Source organism: Pelodiscus sinensis, chromosome 2, assembly GCF_052426305.1.
Source record: "Pelodiscus sinensis isolate ZL-2025 chromosome 2, ASM5242630v1, whole genome shotgun sequence".
Taxonomy (NCBI): domain Eukaryota; kingdom Metazoa; phylum Chordata; order Testudines; family Trionychidae; genus Pelodiscus; species Pelodiscus sinensis.
This window is the reverse complement of record NC_143053.1, coordinates 42517020-42528025: the sequence shown is the minus strand read 5'-3', so window position 1 is coordinate 42528025 and position 11006 is coordinate 42517020. Positions and strand designations below refer to the sequence as shown.

The 11006-nt window shown below is 47.7% G+C and overlaps 1 long non-coding RNA gene across 1 annotated transcript; it reads right to left on the bottom strand.

Moving 5' to 3' along the window:
• Positions 1-1114: 1114 nt before the first annotated feature.
• LOC142826996 (uncharacterized) lies at positions 1115-8269 on the bottom strand. Its single transcript, XR_012901316.2, has 2 exons — positions 7495-8269; positions 1115-1280 (listed from the first exon to the last, which is right to left on the bottom strand). It is a non-coding gene; the product is annotated as an uncharacterized LOC142826996 (long non-coding RNA).
• Positions 8270-11006: the final 2737 nt, after the last annotated feature.

Below are 11006 nucleotides of genomic sequence, written 5' to 3'. Positions count from 1 at the left end.
TTTCTGAACACGGACACAATGTCTTTGTGGGCAGCATGATTCACTGCTGTAAATCAGGAATAGCTGTGTTCTAGGTAATGACCCGGTACCATTGAACTATAGTGCTAAGAAAAGATGGAATTTACAAAACTCTTCGACAGAAACACGTTAATTTTTTCTTTTGGCAGGGATCCTTTCTGTGCTCCTTTTCCAACATATAAAGACAAAAACATTCTCCAAAATAATATTCTCCTATAAAGGCAATGGAAGTCACTCAAACTTGGCAAGAATTGGAGAAGCAGAATAAGCCCTTATTTTCACCTGCTCATGTCTCCGAATGCAAAGTTGCATGACAAACACAGAGCTTCATCACAACTTGGAGTATCAACTAGCTTTCCAGGATGACTGAATCACCAGCCAGTCCTGTGTTTGCAATATTAAGGTTAAATATCAATAAGAAGCTTATACCATAAGAAGCAGCCGTTTGGTCTATGGCCATAGGGAATCGCTATGAATACTGGTTTGCATAGCACTGCAAAGTCCTATCATACAGAATTGACTATTCTCTTGTTGGAAGAACAGCTTCATGCCCCAAAGGCCATGTGTGACGGAGTGCGGTTACAGACGACCCTTCGGGGGTGACTCCCGGGGTGCTGACACGGCCACTGTCACTCACCCATTTGACTTCCCGCTCTCTGGGGCTCCTCACCACCTGGTCCTGCTAGGCCAGCTCTGCTGGTCTCCCCCAGACAAGACCCCGAGCTGGGGTCCCTGCCCCCACCGAGAAGCAGTACAGACACTGAACCTCTTCAGGTCCAAGGAGAGTGCGGTTTAGTGCCCAGCTTCCTGGGATGTCGCTCCCCAGATGGGATCAAACCCCAAAGAATTAGATAAGGGTAAGCCACCTTTAACAAAGAAAGGGGGAATGTACACCCTAGTTGCCCCCCCCCCCCCCAGGTAATGATTATTTACACTGGGTTTGATAGAAAATAAAAATGATTTTGTTACATAGAAGCAGTAGGATTTAAGTGGTAATAAGAGAGAACAGGCAGCGCAAAGTAGGTTACAAATCAAAAGAAACAAAAACACTTGGCTAATTCTACACTGAAACCTCAATACAGATTTACTCAAACTCACCCTAAAGCCTCTTTTCCAGCTGCGCTCCAAACCAGGGCTGTCTCTTCACTCTGGGGTCTTCGGTTGCTTTCCTTCAGGTGCAGCCCAGCCAAAAGACCAAGGCCTCTGCTTTCCTCTTCTTTTTGTTAAAGAATTGAGGCCACTCCAACTAACCCCTGCTCAGCCTTAAGGACAAAAGAGATTGTTACCCAACTGTTAAACACCCTCCTTGTCTCTTATTCACACATTTAAAATCCACAAAGTATTCCCCGCTCCCCAATTTTACACTAAAAAAATGATACACATGTAGTCCCCTTACTAAAAGGGCCTGTTTTATTCTGAAAAGACCCTGTGTGCTACAATCCAGACTACAATTCCCATGAGCCCTTGGGAAAAAAAACAGGAAGGGAGGACTCTGGGGGGAGAGAGGACTGTTCTCTCCCATGTGCTTGAAGAAAGAGGCCTAGCAGTCTGGGACTCTGCCTTGGAGTTTGGAACCAGAGGGGGAGCCAGGCTGCTGCCAAGGACATTGACCCAGTGCAGGGGCTGTTGGAGTGCAGCTACTGGATGCCTGTTGGAACTGGGAGTTAGCAGGCTGCCTCCAATAGGCACAGCATGAGGCAGTAAGTTTGGGCCTTGTTGGAAAAGTGCTGCCTGGAACAGAGCTGCTGTTTAGCCTGGACCAAATCCTCACTACAGCCGCAACATCAGCGCGCCAACGCAAGCACGTGTCTGGGACTGAGTCTAGGGGTGTGCACACTCTGGGGTGGGGTCACTGTTGTCGAGCTATATAAGCTTCAGTTATTGTTATGTGTTTGTTAATGCTATTCATTGCTAATCTTTTAATCCCTGTTTATTCAAATTAAGTAAAGATTGTTTATTTTAAAGTGTTCTATTAGATATAAATGATTTGTAGTTGTTCTGGAATTAGATCCAGATGTATGTTGGAATGAGTATATTCCTGGAGGCTCTCAAGGCACACCAGTGTGTGTTCAAGGCCAGCCAGGTGGAGGCACTGCCATTTTACATTCATTGCCAGCAAGGGACTGCAGTAAGGGGGTGGATAGGGCTTTCCCCAACTAGACACCATCACCACTGGGGTGCTCAGGATCTCTTTTGGGTTAAAACACCAGGCGCCCAGGCACACCTGTGAGTGTGACCTGCTCCCCAGTAACCCGGGGAGGAAAAAGGGGGTTACACACACATCAAAGTAAGATAAATAGAACCAGCAGATCATGACATGAAGATTGATGGGTTACACAAAATAATTCACTTAAAGCACCATTGAGTTATGTATATTCATGTCCATAAGTCCATTTCATAAAGCTTGGGGAGGGAGGGGGGGAGTCTGTCATACCATGCTCAGATTTTACAGAAAGGACACCAGTTCTTTGGCAGGCCTATTCATTTGGCTTCACTTTTCATCTTGCTGGTGGCTGTGGAACTATCCAGAGGTTATGCAGCTGGCTAAGTGCCTGGAGTGCCCTGTTCTGTAGCGCATGTTCATTTGGCTCATTGTAAATTATCATTTGTAGTTCTAAATGTGAAAACAACTTTTCTCTGCCACAGGAATGAAAGGGTTTATGCCCAGACTGATCAAGCAAAGTCAGAGGCGATGATGGATTCACTGGAAAATTGTAAATAGATAATACTGAAAAGCACAGACGGTAGCACTATATGTAGAAATAAACTCAGAGACACTAAAGCATTCAGATATCATTAAGGTTAGTGTTAAACCCACACTTGGGCATATATTTTTCATAACAGTCAATGGTCTTTTTAGGGTGGGAGAAGAAAACACCGCTCTGGAGTGACCAGGCAGTACATCTCTTCCATAAAACTGTCTGTAAGGACCACCCTAACCCAGTATGTGACGCTGGTATTTGGGAAACTTGCACGCACATTTTTCCTTTTGGCTTTTTTTCCCTTTTAAGAGCCTATTTACCACTGTTTCTGATGTGACACTTAACCCTTTTGTTTCTCATTCTAGGCTAGATTCTGCCACCTTTATACATGTGAAGTAAAACTTCATTTCTCAAGCAACTTCTGTGATCTCAGCAGTGCAATCCTATGTAAAGAAGGGTGGCAGAATCTGGATCTCACTATTTTTAATTGTGTGAAAGTAGAGGCAATGTGCCACATACACATACTGTAGTTACACAGACACAAAACAGAGCAAGAGGGATAACTAGTTAAACATACTAATCAAATCCTACTACATGCGTAGATTTCCAAATATGAGCCAATGGACTTTTGCAAGGCCATGTGATCTTGACTGCTTTGCCCTCTTGATGTCCCAGGCAGTCAGTAGTTTTGCAACCCAAAAGTCACTGAACAGCTAACAACTGATGAGAAGAGAGTCACATACATGATCATGTTACTTAGATGACAGAAACCTTCGGCCAAGGAGCTGTTATACTTAGGGCTTTCGTTCTCAGTTCATATTTTATTTAATTTTTCACTGGAATTTATTAGTGTTTATTATCGCAACAACAAAACCAGGTGAAAATAAATGCAAAAAACAATTAATTTTTCTGGGTAAATCAGTGTTTATGTTGGTGAACAGTTATACAGGGGAGAAAGTATTCAGTAGATTAATGCTTTAAATTCCGTTCATTCATGTGATTTGCTGCAGAACTAAAACAAAACTCAAAGCACAATGCAAACTGTGAATTTATCTCTAATCCTCAAATAAAACTTCCATTTGGATAAACTGTTTACTGTTGTAGACATAGAACTTTTAGCTGATATTTACATTCATACACTCATTGTCATCTTTTTCTCCTGTTTTTGTTTTTTAAAACTTTTGAATACAGGCAGTTCCCGACTTACGCGGATCCGTCTTATGTCGGATCCACACTTATGAACGGGGCTTTTCTCGCCCCAGAGCTCACGGGCGGCGGGTCACCACCCGTGTCCTCCGGGGCGAGAAAAGCTTCTCCCGGTCTCCCTGGTCTGCTGGGGGGGGGGTCCAGCAAAGCCGCTGGACCCCCCCAGCAGACCAGGGACACCAGAGCAAAGCCGCCACCTGGGCGGCTTTGCTCGTTTGCCCGGGAGCAGAGCCGCCCAGGCAGCGGGACCCCCTCCGCCTGGGCGGCTTTGCTCCTGTCCCCCTGGTCTGCTGGGGGGGTCCAGCAAAGCCGCTGGACCCCCCCAGCAGACCAGGGGGACAGGAGCAAAGCCGCCCAGGCGGCACGGGTCCCGCCACCTGGGCGGCTTTGCTTGGGTCTCCCTGGTCTGCTGGGAGGGAGGGGGCGCAGCTAGTGCGCCCGCCTCCCCCTCCAGCAGACCAGGCTTTTGTTGCGGGACGCCTCGGGTAGAGCAGCTGGGGTGCTGCCGGGTTGGTCCTGTGGGAACCTACCGGGGAAGCCCCAGCTGTTCTGTCCCAGGCTCCAGATTCAGCCGCTGTTGAAACTGATCAGGCTGATTCCAGGAAGCTGGGGGCAGAGTAACTGCCTCCAGCTTCCTGTAGTCAGCCCCTGGTCAGTTTCAGTGGCAGCAGCTGAATCTGGAGCCAGTTCCGACTTACATACAAATTCAACTTAAGAACAAACCTATAGTCTCTATCTTGTACGTAACCCGGGGACTGCCTGTACTTCTTTGTGTTCTGAAGCAGATTCTGATACAGAGTTTCATTTTCTTCCCATTTTAGAGTGTCAAATCTTTAAACCATTATCTGCTAATGGTGGGCATGAGATTCCCCATTATGTTCAGAGCCATGCCCATTTCAGAGCTCACGTGAATGCCTTTTTGTTCATTGTGTGTATCTTCTAAAATAATACATAGCCTTCCTTTGGAAGGCAGCTTTGCATATACACACAGACTAATGTACAATGATAATACGCCTATATCTAATGTATTGTATTTTCCTAATAAAACATGTTATTTTTATATATATTTGAATGACACAAAAGTAGAATAAAAATCAGGAAAATAAATATTTTATATAAAACCTGGGACTTTATGGATAAAAATAAGTTTACGATGGAAATGAAAGTGCTTGGTTATATTGCAGCACATTTGGTCAAAAAGAGCCCATGGTTGAGCCATTTGAATTTAGTGCATCATTTGGAACACACAAATCCTCCGATGCCACAAATGGGAGCCATACAAGAACTGTAGATTGTTTTGTTCTCCTACTGCTTTTCAAGCTTCTTCACTGGGCTGAAATAAAAATTGTGATGTGACAGCTTCCAGTCCCTTTATGGGCACCTGGCTGCACAGTGCAATCAGGCAGATATTTGCAATACAAAATAAAATATTTTTGTCTGCCACTAAGTTAACCCCTATGTTCACTGTTCAATTGCTAGGGGTAAGACATCTCCTTATTTCTAAGATTGAGTAGCCTGCCTTGAAGGCAGATCCATTAGATTATATTTTCCCTATTATACACTTTGACTGTGGCAAGACATTAGGAGCCATTAGGAAGATCTATACCCCTCCAGTCAGCTGAGCAACAAACATAGTGCACTGTCTAGGTACAATGGACAATGCCGTATTACCCGACTCCCTAGGTGGAACCCTGGCGGGATTGCACATCTCCCAGCTGCGTCTCTGCTTTTAAGTGGCACAGCTGCCATGTGGGGAGCTGGCTCCTGGGAGCATTGGCATCACACTCCACTCCTTCACCCACAGTGTCTCCTGGGAGTAGAGGCCAGGATCAGCAGATACTGATTTCTATCCATGGATACTTGAATCCACAGGTAGACATCTGTATCCATGCAGGGGTCTATTGATTGGACCAAGTGCTACTGGTGAAAGAGACAATTGTTTGAGCTATACAGAGCTTTTCCTCAGGTCTGGGAAACTTAACTCAGAGGGTCACAGTTAACTACCAGGTGGAACAAACAGTTTGGCATAAGTAGTTAACACATTTCAGGAGACCATTCAAAGTGAAATGGCCCACTAACATCCCTCCAGTCACAGGCAGGAAAGAAAGGGTGGGGGAGAAGCAGTGGAAGTTGTTAGTCGTTTACAGATTGTTGTAATCAGCCATAAATCCGGTGTCTCTACGTAGTCCATGAATTTTCGTGTCTAGCAGATTGTTGTAATCAGCCATAAATCCGGTGTCTCTACGTAGTCCATGAATTTTCATGTCTAGCAAAGTTAAGCATTTAAGCTCCAAGGCTCATCTGTTGCAAATGTTGTGCAGGTTCTCTTTGAGGATCAGGACTGATAGTTCAGATAGGGTGATGGCTTTGTGAAAAGTGTTCACCCACAACTGATAGTGTTTTTGTCTTTGTCCTGGATGAGTTCATTCAAGAGCATAATGATTGTCTGGTTTCATCCACAGAGTTGATTTTGGACCACTGATAACTGTCAAGGGAACAGGATTTAGTTGTGTGACACAAATAAGTTTATTTTGGTAGAAGAATCAATGCAAAGAAAAAGGTAAAATTCTAGTAAAAGGAGGAGTGAGGTTAGGAAAAATAATTACTAAGACCTAAAATAATCCTGCTGTATACCATGTGGGTGCTCCCTGCAGCTGGGTGTGCCTTCATATGATCTTAAATTTCATATTGAAATCAGGCTGCTTAGTTGTGGCCACATTTTCAACCAGAAAACTCGTAAGTGGGGTTATGACATTATAACGTGACTGTAAACTCTCGATGGCCATCTCTTGTATTAATCTCAGTGATAGATATTTAGCTTTTTATTCACATTTTCTGGAGATGACAGTGTATTGCACTTGGTCCAAGGGTCATGAAAGTCACAAAAAGAGTATTTTTCTGCAGTCATTATCAAGACACCTGCTGAAAGTTAACAGATAAGAAGCCATTGGGAGGAATTAAAATAGTTGCATCCAAACTAACATGAGGAATGTTTCATGTAATAACCAGAGATTTAACTTTCAAAGCCACATCTCCATGACAGTGGGTACATGATGGTGTTTCAAATGATCTCTGGTGAGGTTTTTAATATTCTTCATTTGCCAATGAGCCTTGCTCCCCCTGTCAACTTGCATTGTTATTTTCTTCAAGTCACAATGTTCATTGTACAGGGCTCATTCATTTCCCTGTTGTATTTACTCACATGATACGCTTACCTGAAAAACCAGCAGACTGCCGTTGTACATACACATATTGCCCTGCTTCGTACACATATGGTCTGCAACCCATATAAACAAAAGATTGTAAAATTCCTCTTGGTATTATCACAAGAGTGCTGTGAGCTCCTTATCAAGTTAGAGGAACTTTGACCATGTAGTTCTGGAGTGAGCTTATAGCATATTTAAGCATTTTAACCCTTAAAATGTTCATTAAAGGATGCCTGTCAGGGGGTACATACCCCCAGTGTGCCTCAGTGCCCCCTGACTGTCCTCATATAGCCCCTCTCAGGGCAAGTTACAGTCTGTATGGGTTACTCATCATAGGCATTTGTCTCACCGGCTCTGCTTACCTAGTCGGCCTCATGCTCAGCCCGCAAACCAGCGGGCTTTGTCTCCAGACCCTAGCCAGGGGAAGTCTTGGCTGGCCCTCCTCCAGCCTTTGCTGGTCATCCCCAGCTTGTCTCCCTCCAAGGAGCTCCTGCTTCCTCTGCCGCCAGGCCTCCACTGGCTCTCCTCTCTAGCAAACTGTGCTCCTCCCTTTATAGCTGACAGCTAGGCTCGCCTAGCCCCCCGGGCTTCTCTGGATCTCTGACAGCTGGGCTCTCATTAGCCCAACCGCTTCAGCTGGGTTCTTCCAGCCACCCTAAGGCTCAAGGCCTGAGCCTTGGGCTTAAAGGCCCAGTGCAGGTCAGGCGCCCTGTCACACACCTTCCCCTTCGGCTCGTGCTTCCCTTCTTCCACCAGCCCCAGCCGGGCCTCTCCTATTCCTTCCCTCGGGGTCTGGTTTCCCCTGGAGGCCTTAACTGCCTTCAGGCTTGCCCTTGCTGCCTCTGAGCATGTGCCGCAACGTCGGCGGGTCGGCAGGCGTGCTCCCCAGAGGGTCACCCCGCCAATGTTGGTATGGGACGCCACTGCCCCATTGTTCACCCCTCTTCCCAGGGCTCCATCCCCTTCCGCCGCCTCGCTATTGGCTAGGGACCTAGAAAAAAAGTCTGCATTGTTATGGGTTCTCCCCGGCCTGTGACAGACCTCAAACTTATAAGGCTGTAAGGCCAAGTACCATCTCATGATCCGAGGATTGGTTTCCTTCATCGTCTGGATCCATCGTAATGGTGCGTGGTCTGTTATCAAGGTGAAGGTCCCCCCTAGCAGGTAATAGCGCAGTGCCTCTATGGCCCACTTAGCTGCCAGGGCCTCCTTCTTGATCGTGGCATATTGTTGCTCCCGTGGTAGTAATTTCCTGCTTAAATACAGGATTGGGTGTTCCTCCCCTTCCTGCTCCTGCGAGGGGACAGCTCCTAGCCCTCTGACGCGTCTGTCTGTACTATAAATGGTTTAGTAAAGTCAGGTTGATGGAGAACTGGTGTCTGCGTCAACCGGTGCTTTAACACCTGGAACGCTTTCCCGCATTGAGCGGTCCACTGGTCTCTTTGGGGTCGTGTATTTTGGGTCAAGTCTGTCAAGGGCACCGCAATCGTGGCAAAATCGGGGATGAATCGCCGATAGTAACCGGCTAATCCCAGGAACTGGCGGACTTGCCTTTTTGTGGTGGGGGCTTTGTAGCTTCTTAGGGCCTCTACCTTGTCCACCTGAGGCTTGATCCTTCCCCGTCCCACCACATAACCTAAATAGGATACTTCCCTTTGTCCAAAGTGGCACTTACCGGGGTTAGCCGTGAGCTTGGCGTCGGCCAGGGCTCCGAGGACCGCCTTTAGACGGTGCAGATGTTCCGGCCAGGTTTCACTATAAATGACAATGTCATCAATATATGCAGCAGCATACTCCCAATGTTTGCATAATACCTTGTCCATCAGCCTCTGGAACGTCGCTGCCGCCCCGTTCAATCCGAATGGCATTGTGATGAACTGGTACAGGCCAAATGGTGTAGCAAATGCGGTCTTGTCCTTGGAGGCTGGCGTCAGGGGGATCTGCCAATACCCCCTAGTGAGATCGAGTGTAGATATGTAGTGTGCTTTACCCAGCCGTTCCAACAGTTCATTTACTCTGGGCATAGGATACGCGTCAAATCGTGAAATTGCGTTGACTTTCCGGAAGTCTATGCAGAACCGCATTGTGCCGTCGGGCTTAGGCACCAATACGATGGGACTGCGCCACTCGCTTCCCTGATCACCCCCATTTGTAACATCTGTTGCAGCTCTTCCTGAACGGGCTCCCACATTTTCCTTGGGAGGGGCCGTATGTGGTCCCGGATCTTTTTACCTGGGGTTGTCGCGATATGGTGGCTCGTCAAGGGGGTCTTACCCGGTTGTGTAGTTAGGACCTGTTTGTATTCCCGAAGAAGGGCGTTCATCTCTCGGTGTTGTTCCTCCGTCAACTCCGCCCCGATATGCGTTGCCCCTTCTGCCTCCAAGTCACCTCCCCAGGGTCCAAGCTCCGGTTCTGGTGGCTGTAAGGTGATAAGTATACCCTCCCGTGCGTTCCACTTCTTTAGTAAATTGACATGATAGATCTGCTTGTCTTTCCATTTTCCTGATAATTTGATCTCGTAATCAACTAGTCCTACCTGTCGTATGACCTCGAAGGGCCCTTGCCATTTGGCCAATAATTTTGAGTCTGGCGCCGGTAATAGCAGGAGTACCCTGTCTCCAGGTTGAAATGTCCTGGACTTGGTCCCTCTGTTATAATACTGGGCTTGCTTATTTTGGGCCTGAAGGAGGTTCTCCCTAGCCAGCTCCCCAACTGTCCGGAGTCGCTGTTGCAAGTCCAAGATATAGGGTACTGTACCCTTCACCCTGGAGTCCTGCTCCTCCCATGTTTCCCGCAATAAGTCCAGTATCCCCTGTGGTTGTCGGCCATAAAGTAATTCAAATGGGGAGAATCCCGTTGAGGCTTGGGGCACCTCTCGCACCGCAAACAACAGTGCCGGTAGTAATAAGTCCCAATCCTTAGGGTCGAGCTCCACAAACCGCTGCAACATGCCTTTTAATGTCTTATTGAAGCGTTCAACCAGTCCATCTGTTTGCGGGTGGTAAACTGAGGTACGCATGGTCTTAATGTTTAAGAGGCGGCAAAGTTCCGCCATCAGTTTGGAAGTCACATTGGTCCCTTGATCAGTTAGTATCTCCCTGGGGATTCCCACCCGGGAGAATACCTGCACCAATTCACGCGCCAGCGTTGCCGCCGTCGTGTTCTTAAGTGGGACAGCCTCGGGGTATCGGGTGGCATAGTCAATTATGACCATTATATACTGGTGCCCTCTTCGGGACCTCTCCAGGGGCCCTACCAGATCTAAAGCCACCCGGTCGAATGGCACCTCTACCACGGGGAGAGGGACTAGAGGGGCTTTCGGCACCCCTCCCTGAGCCGTCCTTTGGCACTCAGGGCAGGACTCACAGAAGTCTCTGACCTCCTTATAAATCCCTGGCCAAAAGAACCTCTGCGTTATGCGCTGTAGGGTCTTCTCTCGCCCCAAATGTCCGGCCCAGGGATTCGCATGTGCCAGGTCTAATACCTGTCTACGGTACCGTGCGGGGACCAACAACTGGCTAACCTCTGTCTGCCCGTCGGCCGACCGTGCGATCCGATATAATCGATCGGCTCTTACCTCGAATCGCGGTGTTGGTCGAACAGCTGCCCCCGTGCCGTGGTCCCCAGTCTCTCCTGCCCCTTGTTCCCAGGCATGGGTTAAGGAGGGATCTTCCCGTTGGTCTCTTGTGAAGTCCTCATCCCCTCCTATTTCCTCCGAACTGAGGGTTTTCTCAAGGTCCGGTTCCTCCTCCGGGCCTTGGGATGTTCCCCTTTTCCAGTCCTCCATCCCTGCTGGTGGCGGTTGCCCCTGCTTCTCCCAGTCACGCAGGATGCATCTGAAACCCAGCCAGTCCTGGCCCAGTAGTACTGGATA